The following is a 25,007-nucleotide window of genomic DNA, read 5'->3' as shown; positions in this document are numbered from 1 at the left end:
GACTCACAGCAGATCTCTCAGCAGAAACCCTACAGGCCAGAAGAGAGTGGGGGCCGATATTCAACATCCTTAAAGAAAAGAACTTTCAACCCAGAATTTCATATCCAGCCAAACTAAGCTTCATAAGTGAAGGAAAAATAAAATCCTTTGTGAACAAGCAAGAACTCAGAGATTTCATCACCACCAGACCAGCTTTACAAGAGCTCCTGAAGGAGGCACTACACATAGAAAAGAACAACCAGAACCAGCCACTCCAAAAACACACAAAATGGTAAAGAGCATCAACACAATGAAGAATCTGCATCAACCAATGGGCAAAACAGCCAGCTAGCATCAAAATGACAGGATCAAATTCACACATAACAATATTAACCCTAAATGTAAACGGACTAAATGCCCCAATCAAAAGACACAGACTGGCAAATTGGATAAAAAGCCAAAACCCATCAGTGTGCTGTATCCAGGAAACCCACCTCACATGCAAGGATACACAAAGACTGAAAATAAAGGGATGGAGGAAGATTTACCAAGCAAACGGAGAGCAAAAAAAAGCAGGAGTTGCAATTCTCATCTCTGATAAAATAGACTTTAAAGCAACAAAGATCAAAAGAGACAAAGAAGGACATTACATAATGGTAAAAGGATCAATGCAACAAGAAAAGCTAACGATCCTAAATATATATGCACCTAATACAGGAGCACCCAAATACATAAGGAAAGTTCTTAAAGAATTACAAGGAGACCTAGACTCCCACACAATAATAGTGGGAGACTTCAACACCCCATTGTCAATATTAGACAGATCAACGAGACAGAAAATTAACAAGGATATCCAGGACTTGAACTCGGACCTGGAACAAGCAAACCTAATAGACGTTTACAGAACTCTCCAGCCCAAATCCACAGAATATACATTCTTCTCAGCACCACATCACACCTACTCTAAAATTGACCACATAATTGGAAGTAAATCACTCCTCAGCAAATGCAAAAGAATGGAAAGCATAACAAACAGTCTCTCAGACCACAGTGCAATCAAGTTAGAACTCAGAATTCAGAAACCAACCCAGAACCGCACAGCTTCATGGAAAATGAACAACTTTCTCCTGAATGTAGACTGGATAAACACTGAAATGAAGGCAGAAATAAAGATGTTCTTCAAAACCAACGAGAACGAAGACACCACATACCAGAATCTCTGGGACACATTTAAAGCAGTCTCTAGAGGAAAATATATAGCAATAAGTGCCCACATGAGAAGCAAGGAGAGAACTAAAATTGACACCCTATCATCAAAATTGAAAGAGCTAGAGGAGCAAGATCAAAAAACTCAAAACCTAGCAGAAGACAAGAAATAACTAAGATCAAAGCAGAATTGAAGGAGATAGAGAAACGAAAAACCCTACAAAAAATCAATAAATCCAGGAGCTGGTTTTTTGAAAAGATCAACAAAATAGACAGACCACTAGCCAGACTAATAAAAAAGAAAAGAGAGAATAACCAAATAGATGCAATAAAAAATGATAAAGGGGATATCACCACAGATTCCACAGAAATTCAAACCATCATCAGAGATTATTACATGCAACTCTATGCACATAAACTAGAAAACTGGGAAGAAATGGATAAATTCCTGGACAGTTGCCTCCTCCCAAGCCTAAACCAGGAAGAAGTCGAAACCCTGAATAGACCAATAACAAGGGCTGAAGTCGAGGCAGCAATTAAGAGCCTACCACCCAAAAAAAGCCCAGGTCCAGATGGATTCACAGCCGAATTCTACCAGACATACAAAGAGGAACTGGTACCATTCCTACTGAAACTATTCCAAATAATCCAAAAAGAGGGAATCCTTCCCAAATAATTTTATGAGACCAACATCATCCTAATACCAAAACCCGGCAGAGACTCAACAAAAAAAGAAAACTACAGGCCAATATCCATGATGAACATAGATGCAAAAATCTTCAATAAAATACTGGCAAGCCGATTGCAACAGCACATCAAAAAGCTTATCCACCATGATCAAGTAGGATTCATCCCGGGGATGCAAGGATGATTCAATATACGCAAGTCTATAAATGTAATTCACCACATAAACAGAACCAAAGACAAAAACCACATGATTATCTCAATTGATGCAGAGAAGGCCTTCGACAAAATTCAACAGCACTTTATGCTAAAAACTCTCAATAACTAGGTATCGATGGAACGTATCTCAAAATAATAAAAGCTATTTACGACAAACCAACAGCCAATATCATACTGAATGGGCAAAAACTGGAAGCATTCCCTTTGAAATCTGGCACTAGACAAGGATGCCCTCTCTCACCACTCCTATTCAATATAGTATTGGAAGTTCTAGCCAGAGCAATCAGGCAAGAAAAGGAAATAAAGGGTATTCAATTAGGAAAGGAGGAAGTCAAATTGTCTCTATTTGCAGACAACATGATTGTATATCTAGAAGACCCTATCGTCTCAGCCCAAAATCTCCTGAAACTGATAAGCAACTTCAGCAAAGTCTCAGGATACAAAATCAATGTGCAAAAATCACAAGCATTCCTATACACCAATAACAGACTTAAAGAGAGCCAAATCAAGAACAAACTGCCATTCACAATTGCTACAAAGAGAATAAAATACCTAGGAATACAACTAACAAGGAACGTAAAGGACCTCTTCAAGGAGAACTACAAACCACTGCTCAACGAAATAAGAGAGGACAGAAACAGATGGAGAAACATTCCATGTTCATGGTTAGGAAGAATCAATATCGTGAAAATTGCCATACTGCCCAAAGTAATTTACAGATTCAATGCTATCCCCATCAAGCTACCAATGACCTTCTTCACAGAACTGGAAAAAACCACCTTAAACTTCATATAGAACCAAAAGAGAGCCAGCAAAGCCAAGTCAATTCTAAGCAAAAAGAACAAAGCGGGAGGCATCACACTACTGGACATCAAACTATACTACAAGGCTACAGTAATCAAAACAGCATGGTACTGGTACCAAAACAGAGATATAGACCAATGGAACAGAACAGAGGCGTCGGAGGCGGCACAACATATCTACAACCACCCGATCTTTGACAAACCCGACAAAAACAAGCAATGGGGAAAGGAATCCCTGTTCAATAAGTGGTGTTGGGAAAACTCGCTAGCCATATACAGAAAGCAGAAACTCGACCCCTTCCTGACACCTTACACTAAAATTGACTCCAGATGGATTAAAAACTTAAACATAAGATCTAACACCATAAAAGCCCTAGAAGAAAACCTAGGCAAAACCATTCAGGACATAGGCGTAGGCAAGGACTTTATGACCAAAACACCAAAAGCATTGGCAACAAAAGCCAAAATAGACAAATGGGACCTGATCAAACTCCACAGCTTCTGCACGGCGAAAGAAACAGTCAATAGAGTGAATCGGCAGCCAACAGAATGGGAAAAAATTTTTGCAGCCTACCTGTCTGACAAAGGGCTGATATCCAGAATTTACAACGAGCTAAAACAGATTTACAAGAAAAAAACAAACAAGCCCATTCAAAAATGGGCGAAGGATATGAACAGGTACTTTACAAAAGAAGACATACAGGAGGCCAACAAGCATATGAAAAAATGCTCATCATCACTGATCATTAGGGAAATGCAAATCAAAACTACATTGAGATACCATCTCACGCCAGTTAGAATGGCGATCATTAAAAAATCTGGAGACAACAGATGCTGGAGAGGATGTGGAGAAATAGGAACACTTTTACACTGTTGGTGGGAGTGTAAATTAGTTCAACCATTGTGGAAAACAGTGTGGCGATTCCTCAAGGACCTAGACATAGAAATTCCATTTGACCCAGCAATCCCATTACTGGGTATATATCCAAAGGATTATAAATCATTCTACTATAAGGACACATGCACATGAATGTTCATTGCAGCACAGTTTACAATAGTAAAGTCCTGGAACCAACCCAAATGCCCATCGATGATAGACTGGACAGGAAAAATGTGGCACATATACACCATGGAATATCATGCAGCCATCAAAAACGATGAGTTCGCGTCCTTTGTAGGGACATGGATGAACCTGGAAACCATCATTCTCAGCAAACTGACACAAGAACACAAAATCAAACACCACATGTTCTCACTCATAGGTGGGTGTTGAACAATGAGAACACATGGACACAGGGAGGGGAGCACTATACACTGGGGTCTGTTGGGGGGGAGTGGGCGGGACAAAGGGTGTTGGGGAGTTGGGGAGGGATAGCATGGGGAGAAACGCCAGATATAGGTGAAGGGGAGGAAGGCAGCAAATCACACTGCCACGTGTGCACCTATGCAACAACCTTGCATGATTTACACATGTACCCCAAAACCTAAAATAAAAAAATAAAAAAAATTAAAATACTATTTCAAATTAAAAAAAAAAAAATGTGTGTGGCACCTTCTCCCCCTTCTCTCCTGCCTGGCAATGTGACGTGCCTGCTCCCCCTTCAGCTTCCGCCATGATTGTGAATTTTCTGAGGCTTGGCCAAGCAGATGTCAGCATCATGTTTCCTGTACAGCCTGCTGAACAGTGAGCCAATTAAACCTCTTTTCTTTATAAATTAAAAAAAAAAAAACCAAACCAATGTAAGGAGCAGCCACTCTTGCTAGGGTTAAAGTAGAGTATGATACATAGGGAATGAACAGTTTGAAAGATACTCCTTTCTCCACTATTACCACAGCTGAGAAGCCTCTTTGGAGAGGACATAATCGAGGCCTACTGGATGGTGAGAAGGTCACTGAGGTGCCACAGCCGAGGGAGTGGGCTGAGTGTTTTAGGCAAGAGCATCTGCAAAGACCTTGAGGCAGCTTAAGAACTTACATTCATATAAGCATTAGAGAACACTTAGACTGCTTCACTGACATCTAGCTTTTAAGGGGAACTTTTATAGATGTTGCAATAATAGGAAAAATGTCTTACATTTGTGTAAAATTTTACACAGAAGGTTTCGTATGTTTTCTCATTCAAAACTGACAGGCCTAGATACTTTGATATGCTCTCTCTCATTATTTCCTAGGGATTAAGGCCAAATTTCTCAGAATGACTTATATGCTTTCAGAACATGGATCCAACATATTTCTCTGGACTCATTTCTCATCTGTTCTTATGCTCTGGTTTCTAAAAGCTGTAAGAGACACTTTTCCTCGATCTCCATTTAAATCCCTTATTGGATTTAAGTATGCTTTTTGTAAAACATACTAACAGATGTCTCCAGCCTGCAAAATATACTCAGCTAGCAGGACACTCTCCAGTATGCCCTAAACTTCTACTTATACCACTTGGAGTTGTACGCTTAAAAGAATGAGGGGTGTGCTTGTGTGTTTCCAAATCTGTTTATTTTTGTTAAACCTATTATAATTCCAAAATTTAAAGGAAATATAAAGCACTAAAATATTAGTGCAAAAAGAGACTATAAGAAATAAAACTGAGACTTTCTGGTTCCAGCAAACTCACAAAGCAATCTGAAAATTCTCCTCTAATAGCTTTTACACATACAAGATGAAATACAATAAAAATTTTTAGAAATGTACAACTGTTTATAAGAAAACGGAAACCGCCAGTTCCTGGGGATAGAGAGGAAACTATAAATCAAAGAAGTATGAATCTGAACTGATGCTAAACCATCCCTGAAGATTGGGGCAGGAGAACTTTCAAGCTTGCAAGGGAAAAGAAAGGAGGACTGGTCCTATATAGGCAGTGGGTTTGAAATAAAACCCTTGTATAATGCCTGGATTTTGAAAGACCGTACCTTCTGTGTAAAGATGGACCAGAAAACAATCTGTACACCCACACAGGAGATGATGAGAAAGCTTATCCATCTGTGGGTGAAGAAAAAAGAACAGGAAAATTTCTTAGAACCTGAGACTCAATGAAATTATGATATCCACATAGTCTGGGCACCCTTAATCCAGGAAGTTCAATAAAAATTGTGAGCTGATGATGTCCCTAGGATACAGTACAGAAGCAAATGTAAAATCACTTTGGAGGACCATATCTTCACCCCTGCAGCAGAGGATTTCAACAGAATAAAACTTGCTAAAGATGAGCTCACAAGCCACGATTACAATATAAGTGAGGAAACAACATATCACAATTGAGAGCCACCTAGCACAATAAATAGAATTAATTTCACAAACTTTCAGATAATAGAAAGCAAAAGTGGAAATAATAAAATAAGTACATACATTTAAAACAATAACAAGTGTTATAAAAAAGCATTAAAATGGCCAGGTGCAGTGGCTCACACCTGTAATCCCAGCACTTTGGGAGGCCAAGGCGGGTGGATCACCTGAGGTCAGGAGTTCAAGACCAGCCTGGCCAACATGGCAAAAACCCGTTTCTACTAAAAAAATACAAAAATTAGCCAGGTGTAGTGGTGCATGCCTGTAATCCCAGCTACTCAGTGGGGCTGAGGCAGGGAGAATTGCTTGAATCCCAAAGGTGGAGGTTGCAGTGAGCTGAGATTGTGCCACTGCACTCCAGCCTGGGTGACAGATCAACACTCCATCTCAAAAAAAAAAAAAAAAGCATTAAAATAAAGAAAGTAAGATACAATGAAAAGATCAGACATTTGCAAATGAATCAAGTATCAATGGCCACTATAATCACTGTTAAAAACAAAGCCAATGGTTGAGTTGCTGGGTGCCTACAGCTGTGTCAGCTATCAAACCCCTAAAAGGCAAATTCTGCTTTCTTTTGCCATTTTTATGTACTTTACATGGTGTGACTGACTATAACAGGGGTGTAAAGATTATTCCAAATATAATATGTTATTGAGGTTTGAAAAGCTTAGTTCTATAGGTGCCAGGAGCCACACCTCAGGGTGCGTGCTAACTGTAGAAGGGAGAAATCCCTTCCCTGTCATCGAATGCAGTAGCATTGGAAAAGCTGAAGAGATTCATGGTCACTTGGGTTGTTGTACCATGGCTAGTATTATGATGATAACAAGACTTTAATTGATAAAGACAGTGGAGACCCAAGACTATTGATTCACCTACAATGAGAGAATGACGGTGGAGAGTGTGACCTGTGCTGTGTCCGAACTAGCTCTGCAATTTGGAAAAAGGATTGAAGCTCCAAGTGCCAAATCTCATCCCGTTGTAATTGTTGTTTGGAGAAGTTTTTGAGAAAGAACCTCAGCTGTTTTACATGGAGACTTCAGGGATTCTAGTACAATACAGTGTTCAAGCAGTTGGCTTTTCCTTAGAACATACACAGAGTTTCTTTTAAAAGTCGATTATAAGTTTATAGCACTGAATGAGGTGTCATATATTTACTTGTCATTCTCAAAGGACACTGGCCAAGAAGTTAAATGTAAATTACATAAGTTACCTATGGTGCTGAGACAAGAAACTTCAAATACAAGTATAAATGAGAAATTTAGAAATAGTGAAGATGAAATTAGAAGGTATGAGGTAGGTCTAGTAAGAGTTCCAGAAAGAGAAAATAAGAATAATAATGAAGAGGCAGTCCTCAAAGATATAATGGCTGAGGATTTTCCAAAATTTATATCAATTTATCCTGTTTCTTATATGAAGAACATGAGTTGAAAGCATAATGAATACAAGACAGAATAAATAATACAGAAGTAAATCTATAAGCAGACACGTTATAGTGAAACTAAACAACAAAGAAAACAAGGAAATTTTACAAACAACTAATAAGAGAAATCAGCTTACAAAAGGAATCAACCATCAAATGAATGGCAGACTTTTTAATATCAACAACTGAAGCCTGAAGCCAGTAGATTAATATATGAAATAATGAAAGAAAATATTTGTGATCTAGAATTATAAGGCTAAATTTTCATTCAAAGGTGAGGACCCAGAGATTTTTAGAAAAACAAGGTGGGGTGAGTCTAGCATTCATAGAGCTTCCCCACAGGAACTTACAAAGAATTATACTTCAACAAGAAGGAAACTCAACTAAAAGGAAGAAGTGGGGAGCAAAGAAGAATTGGTGACCCAATAAATTCCTGAAATGTGAATAAATGTAAAAAAACTTGAACAATAATGATGTTGAAGATAAATTGTGGAGGGAGCTTAAAAGCAAGATAGAATTTAAATACTGGACAAAACCATGTAAGACTGAAGAAGATATGAGAGTTAAATTATTTCAAGTTTGGCCAGGTGCAGTGGCTCATGCCTGTAATCCTAGCACTTTGAGAGGCTGAGGCAGGCAAATCACTTGAGCCCAAGAGTTCAAGACCAGTCTAGGCAACCTGACAAAACTCCATCTCTACAAAAAATACAAAAATTAGCCAGGCATGGTGGCATGCACCTATAGTCCCAGCTACTCAGGAAGCTGAAGTGGGAGGATCACCTGAGCTGGAAGGTCGAGACTGTGGTGAACCGTGATTGTGCCATTGCACTCCAGCTTGGGTGACAGAATGACATCCTGTCTCAAATAAATAAATAAATAAATAGCTGGGCTCAGTGGCTCACGCCTATACTCCCAGCACTTTGGGAGGCTGAGGTGGGAGGATCACTTGAGGTCAGGAGTTCAAGACCAGCCTGGCCAACATGATGAAACTCTGTCTCTACTAAAAATACAAAAATTAGCTGGGCATGGTTTGTGCATGCCTGTAGACCCAACTATTTAGGAAGCTGAGGCAGAGGAATTGCTTAAACTCAAGAGGCAGAGGTTGCAGTGAGCCGAGATCATGCCACCGCACTCCAGCCTGGACAATAGAGTTAGATTCTCTCTCAACAAATAAAAAATTCCAAGTTGCTTGCTATGTTTGGGAAAAGCTAAGAAATATTGATTAATTTTATAATTTGTTAAGTCCAATATACATTAAGGAATTTAAGTGTAATAATTAAAAATAGCAACAGGTGGTATAATTTCCAAACCAATAAAAAAATAAAATAACTAATTTGACAAAAATTTAAACAGGAATTTTTTTGCAAATATCAAGTCACTGAATGGTTGTTCTCCCTTAATATTGTAGTCATTTTTATATATTAAATATTCCTGTATTCATGAGATAATCATATTTGATCACTGTCATATATTTTATATTTATCTATATTCAAAAGTGAGAATAACCTATATTTTTTATTCAGATACTCTAATTTACTATCAAAATTTTATTAATCTCAAAAAATACTTGGGAGCTTGCTTCTCTTTTTATGATATTGGGGATATACAAGTCTTGAATCAAATTGAATTGAATTGCTAAAGTCTTTTAGCAATGTTTTGAATAGAACAAAACTTCTTTAATTGATAAAAGTATTTAACAAAAATGTATAGTGAATATTATACCTATCAGAGAAGCATTCTGGGTAAGAACAAGAAAAAAATACTATCTATTCTTGCTCATATTAAGCATTGTATTTGAAGTCTTATTGCAATAAGAGAATAAAAAGATTGATTGGCACATATCATTGTTAGCAAATTATGAGTGTCTATACAGAAAATACAAGACTTGAAAAACTATTAGAATTTATCAATAAGGCAAGCAATACTGCTTGCTTCATCAACAGTATCAAAACATCCAAAGTAGTCCGTTTATCCCAGCAGGGAATAATTAGAAAGTATAATTTCAAAAATATATTATTTATAATAGCAAGAAACATTCTTAGTTACCTAAGAATAAATCCAACAAGAGTTGTGTGTAAAGCTTTTAGGAAGAGAATAATAAATTTAATGAAAAGAAAAGAGACACAAATGCATGGAAAACCATATGTTTCTGGATGAATAGATTTGGTATCATAAATTATTCTCTAATTAATATTTGTATTCAATATGAATAAAGTCAAAGTTTATGCAGGATTTTTCAGGGAAATTGATAATCTGCCAGTGGATCTTAGCTTGCTGGGCTCCGTGGGGGTGGGATCCGCTGAGCTAGACCACTTGGCTCCCTGGCTTCAGCCCTTTCCAGGGAGTGAATGGTTCTGTCTCTCTGGCATTCCGGGTGCCACTGGGGTATGAAAAAAAAAAACTGCAGCTAGCTTGGTGTCTGCCCAAATGGCCACTCAGTTTTGTGCTTGAAACTCTGGGCCCCGGTGGTGTAGGCACCCAAGGGAATCTCCTGGTCTGCAGGTTACAAAGACTATGGGAAAAGCATCGTGTCTGTGCCAGAGTGCACCATTCCTGACGGCATAGTCCCTCACAGCTTCCCTTGGCTAGGCTAGGGAGTTCCCCGACCCCTTGTGCTTCCTGGATGAGGTGATGCCCTAACCCTGCTTTAGCTTGCCCTCCATGGGCTGCACCCACTGTCTAACCAGTCCCAATGAGATGAGCTGGGTACCTCAGTTGGAAATGCAGAAATCACCTGCCTTCTGCATTGATCTCACTGGAAGCTGCAGACTGGAGCTGTTCCTATTCGACCATCTTGCCAGTCACCCCCAAAATACTTTTATCTATAAAAAACTGAGAAAAAAGGGGTCCCTTTAGCAGAAATCATCTTCAGTTTTCAAAAGTCCGTTGTATACTCCTGGCACCTCAAATCAGTCTCTATTTACTGAGTATCTTCATCTGTAGAGAAATTAGGGTAAAGAGGGCTGCAGCTCCTGTTAGGAAAATATGCAAATATATCCTGCCAACATCTAAGAAATACTGGAAGACCTGAATTTTGCATGCAAGACCTGAATTTTGCATACATTCTTTACCTCTTTTAAGGCAGGGACTGTAAATTACCCTTCTTCTTTTGGCTACCACTTTGTCAAGCAACTCTGTTTTGGCCAATTCTGGTCTAATATTCATGATAAAGATACACCCTGTGTGTCTAGATGAGACTTCACATCCTAAGGTACATGGATTGATGAGATGGCCTTACTAACTGAAATAAGATTTTTCACAATTTATGCATCATAAGTGGCATTAATTGAACTCAAAAAAGAAATCAAGGGGATTCATGACTGTAGATTTATAAATTTTCTTCTTTCTGCATTTAAATTATACTGGCATTTTAATTGCATTGTAATTGCACTTTAATTGCATGTATTTGTATAAATTAAAAAATAATTAGAACTCTGCAGCTCAGTGGAAAACTAATTTATGCATATAGACCTTTAAAGATGTACACTTGGAGACTGATTTTATAGTTCTCACTATGTTAGGCACTTTAAAATTGTCCTCATGGAAAGGTGTAGAGTTATCTAGATTGATGGCCTTCATACTCCTTTCTGGGACTGAGACAGCAAGACAGACAGAGCTGGAGCTTGAATGGAGAGCATCGCTTGGTATGCATGGGACTCCTGGCTTGCATAGTCTTTTAAATATTAAAATGTCTTTAATATCTATACATATTTTCTAGTTTAGCCCTAGGAAGTTTCTTGGCTCTGATTGCATGTGGGTGGAAAGGATAGAGGATGAATCACTACATTAGGGCAACCAATGAAAAGTATTTCTGACACAGGTTATTATGGCAAAGTGTATGTGTGTGTAGGGGCCATTCATTCAACAAACATTTATTGAATGCCTACTGGGTGTCTGGCACCTCTGAGATATGGCCCCACCCTGTTTCATAGGCCGTTTACCCAAGCTATTTGAATTTTCCAGCCTTCGTTTTTAAATGTTTAAATTTTTTTTAGAGACAGAATCTTGCTATGTTGCCCAGGATGATCTTAAATTCTTGGCCTCAAGAAATCCTCCTGCCTCAGCCTCCCAAAGTAGTGGGATTATAGGCATGAGTCACCACACTCAGCCCAGTCTTCATTTTTGTCTCCTCACTCAGTATCTTCTTAGCTTTCATTGGAAACCTGAGCATCATATAATCTTGGCAAACTGTGGGTTGGGCTCGCCTGTATCCTGATTCTCTACTTCTTCAGAATATGCTCTTCCCTTCATCTACCCATTATTCCAGACAGTGCTTAGTGGCAGGTTTACTTTTTAAAAATTGCATTTTTATCTTTTTGGAAAGGAAAAAATTAAGAAGCTTTATTACTAAGAGTGTACTACTCCCTTGTCTTGAAATTACGGCACTAAACACTTTAGCAAGCAAGAGGATCCAGCATAAGTTTTCTGTCCTCTCTTATCCCAGGGCCTGTGCTGGAGCTATTACCTCTGCCTGCCGTTCTGGGTACTCCTTCTACACACATGACCTTCATTCTATCTCTCCCCAGAAAACTTCCTGGGTACCCCATGTGGAATTACCCATTCCCTCTCTCTTGCTCCTATAGTACATTCTGCATCCTTCTCTTTTGTAATACTAAGAATTATATTCTGTGCATTCCTGAGGATTGAGGACCATGTCTTATTTATTTTTGAACCACCTGAATGCCCCAAATGTGAGACTTCATCTCTTTTTTTTTTTGAGATGGAGTCTAGTCTCACTTTGTCACCCAGTTTGGAGTACAGTGGCAGGATCTTGGTTCACTGCAAACTCCATCTCCCAGATTCAAGTGATTCTCTTGCCTCAGCCTCCTGAGTATCTGGGATTACAGGCACCTGCCAACATGCCCAGCTAATTTTTGTGTTATTAGTAGAGACAGGGTTTCACCATGTTGGCCAGGCTGGTCTCGAACTCCTGACCTCAGGTGATCCACTTGCCTCAGCCTCCTAAGGTGCTTGGATTACTGACATGAGACACCACGTCTCTTATAGATATAACCCGAGTCTGGGATTCAAAGGGCAAATATTTTCAGTATGTGTGTGTATGTGCGCATGGATGTGTGTGTGTATGTTGATCAATTACAATTTTCTATTAAAATCCTCAAGAGTTGTTTTTATTGTGTGAAAACACATTCAGCATTCTCGAGAATTTTTAGGCTCTGCTCTGGGTTGTGGCTGGGTTCTCTGGCCTTATTCTTTTATAAAGGTGATTTTTGCAAAAGGCAACTCATCAGGTCTTAAATCATTCTGCAGGCAGGTAGTGTCCCAGGCTTTGGAAGCAGGGCCCTCTCTAAGAGGCATATGATGGAGAAGGAAATGAAGAGAACATATATCTCCTCTGGGCATTATCTTTAGTGTGTCCTGGAGAGAAGAACATCCAAGAAGGAATACTTTTTATTCAAACCAGGCAAAATTTATGCAAGAGTCCTCTGTCCGTTGCTAACACCTAGTCAGAGTAGAGTGGCCTCTAGGCTCCTGCCAATTAGACCTTGGACTGGGCCTTATTTAGACACAGTTGTTTCCAGGAAATACAGCACTTACCTTTGGCTTAGCCAAATACATGAGTTAAAGTAGTGCTGGCTACTGTTACAAATGTTAATAGATCCCAAGATCTATCTCAGATGCAACAGAAGTTTATTTATTGCTAAGGTAGCAGTCCAAAGCAGAGGTTCCTTGTTGTTGGGTGTCTTTTTTATGAAATGATTCTGGCTCCGGCTTCCCGCATCCTGTGGCTCTGTCAACTGCTAGGGGTTGGCATCTTCTGCATCTAACTGGTCGACGGGAAAGAGGGAGTGATGGCACAAGAATTGCTTAAAAGCCTTTGACCAGAAATGACACACATCATTTCTGTTCACATTATATTGTCTCTAGATGCAAGAGGGTTAGGAAAGTAGTCCTTGATTCGGCAGCTGCTTCCCAGATGCCAGAGACAACTCACAACTCTGTACCATAAAAGAGGGATTCTGAATTTTGGGTTTGATTAGCCACCGAGATTGCTTTGCCACTTTTCTTGCATCATTTATCATGCAGTGGCCCGGATGTCGATCTTTCATCGAATGGTTTTCTGCTGCTCACTGCACACCATTCATCTCAGTGCTGTTGAAACACCGAAGCAACCTTTGCTTCCCATTAGATAATTGGTAGGTGTCAATAACATGCTCCTGAAACCAGAGAGTTACCTGACTTCCCTAACAGGGTGTGGCTCATCTGTTCCACTACCATGTGCTCAGACCCTTTATTGGAAGAGGAGCATGCAGATGAGCAGGTGCAAGAGCCAGGGAGAGTGCTTTTGGGCTCTGGCCCCATGGTAGTGTCTAGGGGTGGGTGCCTGCAACTCCCGAAGCCCCAGTGGATGTGTTACAGTGCTCTTTTAGCTCTGCCATCCACATATGGCTTAAGTGTTTACCAGCCCAGTGCCCTTTTGGTACCCAGGTTCTTGTCCGGTGTCCAGGATGAATCAGGTCACACCAACAAATTGAAGGATGGTAAATGTAGGAGATTTTATTGCTCAAATCAGTCTCCCCCAAAACTTGGGAGTTGGGGTTTTTAGGGATAATTTGGTGGGGAGGGGAGTCCAAAAGTGGGGAGTGCTGATTGGTCAGGTGGGAAGTGAAATCATAAAGAAGTCAAAGGCATCCTCTAGTGCTGAGTCAGTTCCTGGGTCAGGGCCACAAGACCGGAAGAGCCAGTTTATTGATCTGGGTGGTGCAGCTGATCCATCAAGTACAGAGTCTGCAAAATATCTTAAGCAATGATCTTAGGTTTTACAGTAGTGATGTTATCCCCAGGAGCAATTTGGAGAGGTTCATAATCTTGCGCCTCCAGCTGCTTGACTCCTAAAGCATAATTTCTAATCTTGTGGCTAATTTGTTAGTCCTGCAAAGGCTGTCTAGTCCACTGGCTAGAAGGGGGTTTATTTCAGAAAGGGGTGTTATCATCTTTGTTTCAAAGTTAACTGTAAACTAAGTTCTTCTCAAACTTAGTTTGGCTATGCCTAGGAATAAACAAGGACAATTTGGAGGTTAAAAGCAAGATGGAGTCGGTTAGATCATAATTGTCTCAGTTATGAATTTTGCAGAGGTTTGTTAGGCCCCTGACCCTAATCTCTTTCTCCTTGGTCTCTTCAGGCATCCTCTTTTACAGCTGTTGGACGTCACAGCTTATAGCCTACCTTGGAGTTAAAACATGTTTTATTTGATTGAATTTCAAGGTTTTCTTGCAAAAGGGAAGTGTTACATGTTACAGAAAAGAAAACATTTCATAAGAATTTTACTGAGCAAGTACCATGTACTGTGTACCATGAAAGGAACTTTGAGAAATAGGAAGGCACATTCATTATGGTCTCTGCTTAGCAAGAACTACTAATCACCCAGGAAATAAAAAATAGTATAGTGAGTAACAAGGCACTAGGATATAAACCACAAATTAGCTGAATTGAGGGAGATATCTTTGTTAAGTGTCCTTCCTGACAGTCTTCCTTGCCATCTTTCATTTGATAAAATACAAAACTAAGGCTGCATTTTGCTTACCCTTTCCAAGACCAGTTATTTTAGTTTTAAAAAAGAGAAAATTTTAAACTGTTGTTGTTACTTTATCCTTTAACTTTAAAAAGAGTGTCCATTTTTTCCAAATCTTAGAAATTGTACCCACATTTAAGTTGGACTTAAAATTTTTCTAGGATTAGAAATATTAGAAATATTTATATAATTCTTGCTCATTGTAAAGACATAAACAGCATTAACATGTTTAGAGTGAAAGCAAGTTTTTCTTCTATGTGCCTGAGACTAGAATGCAACCACTGTTATCAGAGACTCCTCCACTTCCAGAGGCATTCTGTGAGCTACATGCTGGGCATTTCATTGTTTTTCTTCCAACTTCTTCCTTTCCATTTGTTAGACCAGTAGTTCTCAAGTTTTATTCTACAAAACAAACACTAGAGGAATTTCTTAGAAATGCAGATTTCCTAGTACTTTTCCCAGAAATTCTGATTCAGTGGGCTTGGGTGAGTTCCAGGAATCTGTGTGAGTGACTGACCAGGTGATGCTAAAGCACGCACCCTACTTGGAGACACTGTTTTGGAAAATAATTAGGGTCTTACTGCCCTGAAGATGAATCTGGTTGAGATATAGGAATCTCTTATAATGCCATGTCTACTTTTCCAATATTTGACCTTTACCGGGGCCACCTTCCCTTTGGTCTCCATGGTGACGCACAGAGGTCTTCCACATGTAATTAGTTGAAGGATCTTGATTTGTTCCATCACCTCTCACTGACTGTTCCAGTGCTGCACTGGAGTGTTATTAGCACGGCTGAGAAAACTCAATTTGTTTTCTTTCTTCCTCCACTCGTATGATTCTAGTTAACACTGATTTTCTTATATCTCCAAGGAATAAGTAACAGTTGCAAAACTGCAGACTTTTGAGAGATGACAGTAACTTAGACATTGTTTCAGCCAGTCTTTAGATAGGGAGACTGAGGCCCAGAGAAGTTAAGAAACTTGCCCAAGATCACAAAATAAATTAATGGCAGAGTTGAATAGAAACTTAGTTTACTAATTCTACATCTGGTGCTTTTCTTCTTATTTTAGTGGCAGCTAAAATCTCAGGGTCCCTGAACATTATTCAAACTGTTCACCTGCCACCTTGAAATACGTCCTCTGTTCCCTGTCTCCCCAGATCTCTCGTGGGCCACACCAGCCCTGGTTGGTTCTCTTGCTCAGTGCAGTGATGGGGTGAATTATTGCTGCATTCTTGAACATAGCAAAACTCATCTACTTGAACCTCAGGTCACCAAATATAAAGCAATTTTGAACTGAAGGGGTTGTGGATACTTTAAGTCTCTGTGGGAACACAGGCACTCACAATTCTTATTCTCAGCTTCCTCAAACAAAGACCCAAGGAACAGTCCTCATTACTTTTCAGAGGTTGGGGGAGGGTTAAGGTCAGGAAAAGGTTGCTGAGTTTACAGTCTCATCCTGTTTCCCTCCTCCTATTGACAAGTCATCAGGATGGTTTATAGATTACTGCCTTACTTTAAGGTCTGTTTGTTGATGTTTGGAGACATTTATCCAATCTCAAGAAACTCAAGGGACCTGATTTCAACTTTAAATTATATATTATCTATATTTGGAATGGAATGGGCAATTTTAATGGGAAAAAAAGTATCAGTCAGGCCAAGGAAGAGGAGGGCTTTGATTTACTGTGTTGAAATCATCATTGATTTGAAAATGTTAAAATTCCTATGAATTTAATATTTTAACCTGAATATGATTCTTAACAACCCTCTTTCCAAATTGTATTCTTCTATTTTTTTTAGCCTTTGGTGAAATACAAACTTACTGTACCATGCATTGATAATGTCCCCAGAGGTTAGCTGGGAGAAATATCACTGTGTCCTTGGAGAGCTTGTCTGTCCTGATGCGAACAAAGACTCTACGGAAAAAAACGTTCAGTTCCTGAAATAATTACAGTAACTTCAGAAAGGAAATTAAGTTCTATTGAAAGACATATTTAGTAGAATAGTGACTTCTACATATTTAAAATTTAGATACTATATTCAGGAAAAGGAAATTTACCAGTGTTTTTGGATATAAATGATGAGAAATTAATTAGTATTTGCAAGCCTGTAAGCACAATAGAGTTTTGTGCTTATGTAATTAGAGCTGTTGGTGAATCACTCTAATGTCACAACTGATAGCCATAGTCCTTCAAAGGGGTATGCACAGTAAGCCTGATCATAGGTACAGACATGAAGACAACGTAATTCATTTTATCTATTGTAACACGTAGCAGTTAATTACCTTCCCTTTAACTTAGGCTGTGAAATTATGCTATTTAGTTTATGTGCATTATTCTTGGAATTCTGCATTCCTGAGAAAAGGAATGTCAAAGGTTGTGTTAGCTGTGCAGTGAGGCAGCACAGCATGTCCAGGCACTTACTCAGGTTGAAACCCTGCTACACACATCTGCTGTCATTACCCTATGCATCTGTGCGATAATTTTTAAGAACCAAAACTGTACATTGCTATTTTTAGTCTACTTATTTTCTGTTGGGGGTGATGGTCATTATTCTGACATTTTGTTGCATATATGCCCATCCTCTGCTCCCCCCACATCAAAATAGATGTTTTCCTACCTACTACACAATCTCGCTGGGCTCAACTTGCATTTAGTTCTCTGGGGAGAGTTAATAATTTTATTTTCAAAAGGTCACTTGCTGACACACAACCTATAAAATAGTTAGCTACCCCAGATTCTTTTCACTCATTCCTCAAATACTCAGTTGAGTTTGGTCTTTTTAATTCACTACTGTAAGTCCATTGCCTCTAGGAATTTCAATATTGCATTACAGCATAACAAACTATCCAATATCACTAATGGCCTATTTAGGAATGAAATGCTTTTTTTTCCCCTGGTTTTAAGCAATTTCTAATTTTGAAGGGGATCAGACACCGTCTACAAGGATAGAGTTAATAGCTCCCTGAAGGGACACATCACTAGCCAGGTCATAAAAATCATGCATGCTTTGCTCTTTCAGCAATAAGGCAAGAGGAAAACAAATACGTCTATTTTCCCTCTGCATTACCTTCGTGGTCTGAAGATGTTTGAAAAATTAAAGTCATTATATTATTATTATTATTGCCATTTTTTACAATGTGTCTGAAATATGGATTTTTATTCATGTTTATTTATATCTGTTATTTATCTATTAATGTCCTTTCCTCAAGAATTTACTCTCTAAGATGTCTTCTTTCAAAATCATATCCCAAACAGAATGCAAGTGCTGGGATGGATATAGTAAGATATACCATTTGAGAATTTGCCAGGCAAAACTGTTAAGTGGAAAATTCAGGCAAAAGAACTAGTTAGTGAGGGAAGAAATCACTCAACATATTTATTTTGGCTGCTGACATCCATCAGATTTGTGAGATAATAGCTTTAATTCCTTGTGATAAAACACACCAATCCTCCCCGATTTCTGTATTGCAAATGTGCCCCAGTTTAACTAAGACAAAATCAATCTAAACGCAGTGCATTTGCTTTGTCATTGTAAATGGTGCTTGGGTAATGAGCACCTCAGGGATGGATGTGAGAGAACACAGCAGTAAGGAGGAAAGAGGAGTGGGTGGGCTAAGGGCAGGGTTTATGATCCAACCCAGAAAGCAGAACGAGGGAAGACACTGAGAAAACATATTCGAAGAGAGAGCCAGACAGTGAGGTGCAGAAGACTCAATAGAACTGGACTTAAAGTGGGGAGGGGGAAAGATGTCATAAAGGTGTTTAGGAAGCTCTCCCTCTGAGGCTGCAGGCACAGGGAGAGGTGTCTATTATTAGGTGGCTGCAGGGAAGCACCTTGGATTCAAATCCAAAGTCTTCAACTGAAACCCAGGCAGATTGGGAAAGGACTTAATTGTTCTTAAGAGGAAAGGAACTAGTGTTTTTTGAGCTCTTCCAAATGGGCCTGGCCTTCCACAGATGTCATCTCATTTAATTCCGCACAGCATCCTTATGAAGTAAATTACAATAATAATAGCTAACATCTTTTACATGCTTAGTATGTGCCTGGCACAACACACTAAGTGCTTGTTTTGCATTGCCTCTTTCTAACAGCCCTTTGTAATTAAGGAAATGATTTGAAGATGGGGGTAATTTACTAAAGGAATTTAAATCCAAATATGTTTGGATCCAGGAGCTGGAATTGACATCCAAATATGTTTGATCCAAAGCCCAGACTTTCTGGTATACCATGATGCTTCCTCAGTGAGTGTGAAAACCAATGGAGATGGATAGAGAGCCAGGTTAAGTGTCAATTTGTGACAAATTGTATCTGGTGGGTGAGCTGAGTGCCCGCCCTTTACTTGGATAGGCCATGCCTTTTTCTAAATCTCTCAGAATGAAGTCAAGATTATGGTCAAAAGAAGTTTTTAGGGTGAGGATTTCCATGACTTATGCAGGAGCAAGAACAACGAGTGGAAATACAGCCAGGCCCATCCCTAGGTTACCATCTAGTGATGCATAACCAAACATACAAAAACGAAAGACTCCAGACCCTCAAGTCTTTGAGCTGCAGTAATGAAAGGAATCTCAGGAGAATATGAGAAGACATAATCAGATGATACTTTGGAAACTGTTATTTCATTCAGCATCCCACACTGCCTCTGGGCTTCACAACTGCCACTTAGAGAGGAGATAATTCTGCTTTGTAACTGTCGCCAAATGTGAGGAGAGAAGGTCTTCCTGGAGAATGTCTTTCTCTTGAACTCGAAGGTGGATCTGCTCTCCCCATAGCCTCCACAGGCTACTGCAGCAGTATTTGGAGATATGGCCTCCAAATACTGCTGGAGGAAAGGTCAAAGAAGCCAAAAACCAGGGGATCAGTAGCTATAGCAACACAGTCCTCTTTCCCACCATAGATGCCTGTGGGATCAAGAAAAACTTTCATCACTGGATTTTCTTGGCTTCTGATGATCCTGGATGTGGTTGTGGTGTGTCTGAGTGTGATTATTTTGAAATTTGAGGTTTAGAACCAGCTACCACCAAGTATGCTCAGTGGGTGGCATTGCTTGTGTTCTTTCAGACATAAATGGGAGATGTGAACTCAGAAAGAAGCTTTTGTATCTAAAATACAGTATTTTATGATTAAATTATAATTTTTATAAATGAACCTTAGTATCATTAAGCTATATTATCTCCTGGCTTTCAGCTAGAATTTTGTGATGTGCTTTTTAAAAAAAACCTGCCATACATGAAGTCTATAAAATGAACTTGCTAAATACTGAACTTCACACAACTTTTTTCTCTTCAAAATGCCCCAAACTTCATGCTATACTTTTAATTTATGATAAAGACTTTATTATATGCTATGATGGAAAGAAGAGAGTGGCATATGAGTTAAGACTTCTGGTTATCTGAGCTTCAGTTCAAGTTAATTTCCCAAACTGCAAGCTGTACCTGATGCCCTGTCTGCTACATGAGGTACAAAACCACAAGTGCCCCCTAAGGAATTATTTAAAAGTAAGGAATTTCAACAACTCCTTGGGACAGAGCACATAAGAAGAGGACATAAAAATCAGCTCCCATTTCAAAGTGAGTGTTGAAAAACCAAAACACACTAAAACACATCCTGAAACCATGCAAGAAAACAAAGTTCCAACTCAGAAATAATTAGGATGGAAAATAAACATGTCCTGGCTAAAGCAAATGGCTGGGTTGGCAGAGGAGGGGAGTGAACAGCTGTCCAGCTGTTAGAGGTGTTTAGGAAAATGTGCACAGTAGGACTATGCCCTTGAAGCTGGGCCAGACTTTAGGTTCTTAAGTAGAGATTGTCTCCTGTGGCATAATTTTTTGATTAGGATTCAAAAATGGAGCAAAATATTATTTTGGAGGACAAAAGAAAAACCAGCCCCTAGAATTATCCATGTGGTAAAGTGTCAGATACCATGGCTTAGACAATAACAGGAATTTTCTGTTTTGCCACTTTCAGACTTAATTTTCTTCTTCTTTTGAATCAAGAGGAATTACAAAAACCTTTTATATCAGATTTGCAAATACCAATAAATTACCCACCCCTACTTTTTTCTTTATCAGCTTGCCCTTTTGACAGCCTGCACAAAGTAAAATGAATAAATTCAGCACATTTTCCTGTTCACCAAGCATAAATTATTACTAACTGTGGTGAGAGGCTATTTGAAAAGCTGTTTTATTTGAGAGAGGATGTTTCTTTTATCTATAAATGATTCTGTTTGAAATCAAAGTAGATATTGTCTTATCTTTGCGACCTCAGGAAACTGAACTATGACATATTTCCATTCTAAAGAGGGCAATGAGAGGATGCAGGCATAAGTTAAATAAACTCGACTAATCTATTCCTGTTCTTGGTTCAGATTCCCAGTTTTTGAAATACTAGGAGAATTACCATAGCATTAGTATGTGATATGACACCATTGCATGTTATCTGGGGTGTATTATAACTGGCAGGCTTCAGCTCTGGGTGGAGGGATTGGACTTAGGGGTGAACTCAGAAATCCCTTCCAAGTGAAATGCATTACGTGTCTCTCATACGATGGCCCTTTAGTAATGGGCTGTTGCTCTATAATTTTTGCTGGTCTTTCAGCTTGTATGCATTAAGTCCTGATTTCTATCAAAGAAGCTCTGTGATTCTCACACCTGAAAGCATTGTAGCAATTTGATGAAGTATGAGTTTGAAGTAGCACTGACAAAATATATATCTACCAAATGATTATAGCTTTTATTCAGTGACAAACAGCATGGAATTCATAGATAGTTTTTATGCAGTAGCACATTTATTCTGTCCTCATTTCATTTGATGCCTGTCTTCTGCCTTTCGACCTAATAAATTGGGCATCGAACCATGAAGCTGGCATTTAGCATTAACGTGTTATGTTGTACCGCTTACCATTTTGCTATTTCCTTGATTGATTTTTCTTTCTTTCTTTTAATTTATTTATTTTTTATTTTGGAGGAGTAAAATGATTTCAGGCTCAATGATTTCTGAAAATGAACATTTTTAATAAAGCAGCTCTGGACTGTGACTCTAACTATTAGGGCACTGGCATTAAAGAAAAGAGATTGGACATTTTGAACCTTGTGTGGTAAGGCAAAAAAATAACACTGAATCAAAGTGCCTTGGCTCTGAGCAGGGCTGACTCATAACCTTGGCTCTCCAATTCAGAAGGAAGCAGTGCTTTGGGGGGACTGAATCACCGGCCCAGGCGGCACGTGCATGAAGTTGAGCAGTGAGACCAACTGCTCGACAAGCCATGTTGGTTGTTCTCTCAGTGAAGAGAAAAGCGTGTGAAAATTGCTCATTCTCATACGTTAGGCCTTAAAATAGTCTGCACTGTTGATCCGTTTTGAGAAATGTGCAACCAGTTTTCTTAGCTCACTTGGGTGAAAGTTCAAATAACCAAAACCCTGTGTGGTAGAAACACATTTGAAATATAAAACTTTAGGGTCAACTTTGACTACTTTTCCTTTCCTGCCTGGAAAGAATTTGTTTAGTCACCCCATCTTTGTCCCTGAAATGCTTCTTATGGAAGCAACACCATGACCCTTGTTACTTCTCACCTCATCAATGTCATGGCCTTTAAAGGGCATGAAGGGGTTAGGATTCCTCAGTTGCAAGCAACAGAAACCAATTCTAGCTAATAAAATGGAATTACTGGGAGGACACAGACTCGGCAGGAGGACGGACAGTTGGTCTGCCCAGAGGAACAGGGCACTATGCAAGGCCAGGAAGCAGGAAGCGTAGCATCTGCTTCATACAGGTTGAGTCTGGCTGGGGCCAGGACAACTACGGTCATTTCTTCTAACTTTCTATCATTGGTTTATAGTGTCCAAATGACACTTTTTGTCCCTGAATGGAAAGAAGGAAAATCTGATCCTATGGCTTACTATACTCCAGGAATTATCATCCCACTAAGACCACACATGGTGGAAAGAGGTAATTATCAAAAAGGAAACTGGAGGGGCATGGGGAGGTGAGAAAGGAAGCTGGGTGACAATTGTCTGTGAGGAGACATTATTCCTCCTCCAACTTTTCATCTCTCCAACTCATTTCAGTTCAATTCAACAAACATTAAGTTTCAACTCTGCACAAGACATTGTGTAGAAAAGAGGTTGTCTACACTTTGCTGCCAGTCATGTTGCATTTAGTGGGGCCATGCACGCTTATGGCTTTTCATTGAGGAGTGGAGATGAAGGGTTGCCACATCTGGCATTCCATCACTGAAACTTTTAGTAGAGCTGTGAGCCATGTGAGGCCTTTGACCTCTTCTACATTTCCCACCTGCTCCTCTCTGGTGTTCTTTCTCCTTCTAAGGCTCACTACTCCCTCTGCGTCCCTTTGTGTCTTAGCCTTACTCTTAGCTATCTGCCAAACAATATCACTAAGATGTTAGCTGGAAACAGGCATGAGGGATCTTATTGGGGTGCTAGAAATGTTCTAAACATGAATTATGGTCATGGTTACACAACTCAGTAAATTTACTAAAAGCCAGTACATTTTACATTTAAAACAGGTGAATTTTATGGCAAGCAAACTATATTTCAACAGTTGCTAAAAAGATGTTAAGTGATGATCAAAGGCCAGAAAAGGCACTTGTTTGGTTGGAAAAGACTTTCAGAAAGGAAAGAGTAAATTTAGAGTGGTGGAATGATGACAGGAGTGTTTGATAAGCCAGCCTAGGGCACCAATGGTCCAGGATTGCAGAAAACCAAAGCTCAGGAGCAGCCCAACTAGTGACTGCTTGATTATCGCCATCACTTTGCTTCAGGAACCTTGGGGCTCAATGGGGGCTCCCAAGGAGTACCCAGATGCTGGTCCATGAGCTGAGACTCGGCACCTCACTACGGTAGCTCTCCTAAAGACAGGCTGAGAGCAAGACTGCTGTTCCATGACCTCCCTTTTCTTCCCAATTTCTCCCCCTTCGTCTTTGGAAGTTCAACTGATGGAAGTGGATAATATCATACAATTTGAACTTTATTATTATTCTGTATTTTTCTTTTATTTTTTTCTTGTTGAATCTTATTCAAGTTTAGTGTCCTGATCTACAAAGGTAGGAACTCTTCCTATTTCTTTGGCATCTCCCACACCATCTACAGTTGTGTTAGGACCTTAAAAGTATCCTTCTATTCTCTGCTAGCCTCCCTAGATTTCACTGAGCTGTGATTTGTGGGAGGAGAATATTTATTGGCCCCTGTGCCACGTCTTAATGGAGGATGGAACTTCTGCTGTCTTCCCAAATACAGGTGTATTGGAATCAACCCTTCTTCCTGACACTTTCTCTAATCTCCCTCTTGCTCCTCCTCTTTGGTGAATGAATGTGTAATGCAAATGGTCAAAGATTGATATTTCTTTTGGATAATTATAAAAGCATAGGAGTATGTACCTCCACAGAGAATGGACATATGTCTCTCTCTCTAAAAAAAGAAAGAAAGAAAAAAAAAAGGTGGGCTCCACCTCTTCTTCCTTCATTGCCTGCCTCATGTATCAGTTAAAAGGGCCATCTTGTCTTTGCTTTCTATACCAAAGTAGGCTCTTCCTATATTGATGGTACTGATGAGGGGAGACAGGGATTTTCACTTTCTGTTCTAGCTTTTCTACCTACAACTAGGGGACTACTCAGGTCTCCCCTTTTCCATCAGTCTATCTGTCCTCGATCTGAGATAGGAGATATGTAGCCAAACCTCATTCTCCAGTCTAGCAGTTCTCAGGAAGCTTAAACCTTGGGCAGAGGTGTATTTAGATAGTTGCTTAGTCTGTTATAAGGCCAATATTTGAATTTTTGTTCAGATGTCTGTTTGGGCATGTCTGCTTTACTGGCCACAGCAATGGAGGGGAAGGAGAGTGAGTGGAAGTTTGGGAGCCCAGGCACTACCTTAAAC

The 25,007-nt window shown here is 39.5% G+C and overlaps 1 long non-coding RNA gene across 1 annotated transcript in view; it reads left to right on the top strand.

The window, feature by feature from the left end:
- LOC105711490 (uncharacterized) overlaps positions 1-23,970 on the top strand; it is a 132,239-nt gene extending 108,269 nt beyond the window's left edge. Inside the window, exons 4-6 of the long non-coding RNA XR_001106017.1 lie at positions 22,084-22,213; positions 22,955-23,064; positions 23,897-23,970. This is a non-coding gene — a long non-coding RNA (uncharacterized LOC105711490). The remainder of the gene's footprint in view (positions 1-22,083; positions 22,214-22,954; positions 23,065-23,896) is intronic.
- The last annotated feature ends 1,037 nt before the right edge of the window (positions 23,971-25,007 follow it).

The sequence above is a fragment of the Aotus nancymaae genome, unplaced genomic scaffold, assembly GCF_030222135.1.
Source record: "Aotus nancymaae isolate 86718 unplaced genomic scaffold, 86718_ANA_hifiasm-v0.15.2.pri h1tg000040l, whole genome shotgun sequence".
Lineage (NCBI taxonomy): Eukaryota > Metazoa > Chordata > Mammalia > Primates > Aotidae > Aotus > Aotus nancymaae.
Note: the sequence above shows the minus strand (reverse complement) of the source record. Positions and strands in the feature narration are given on the sequence as shown.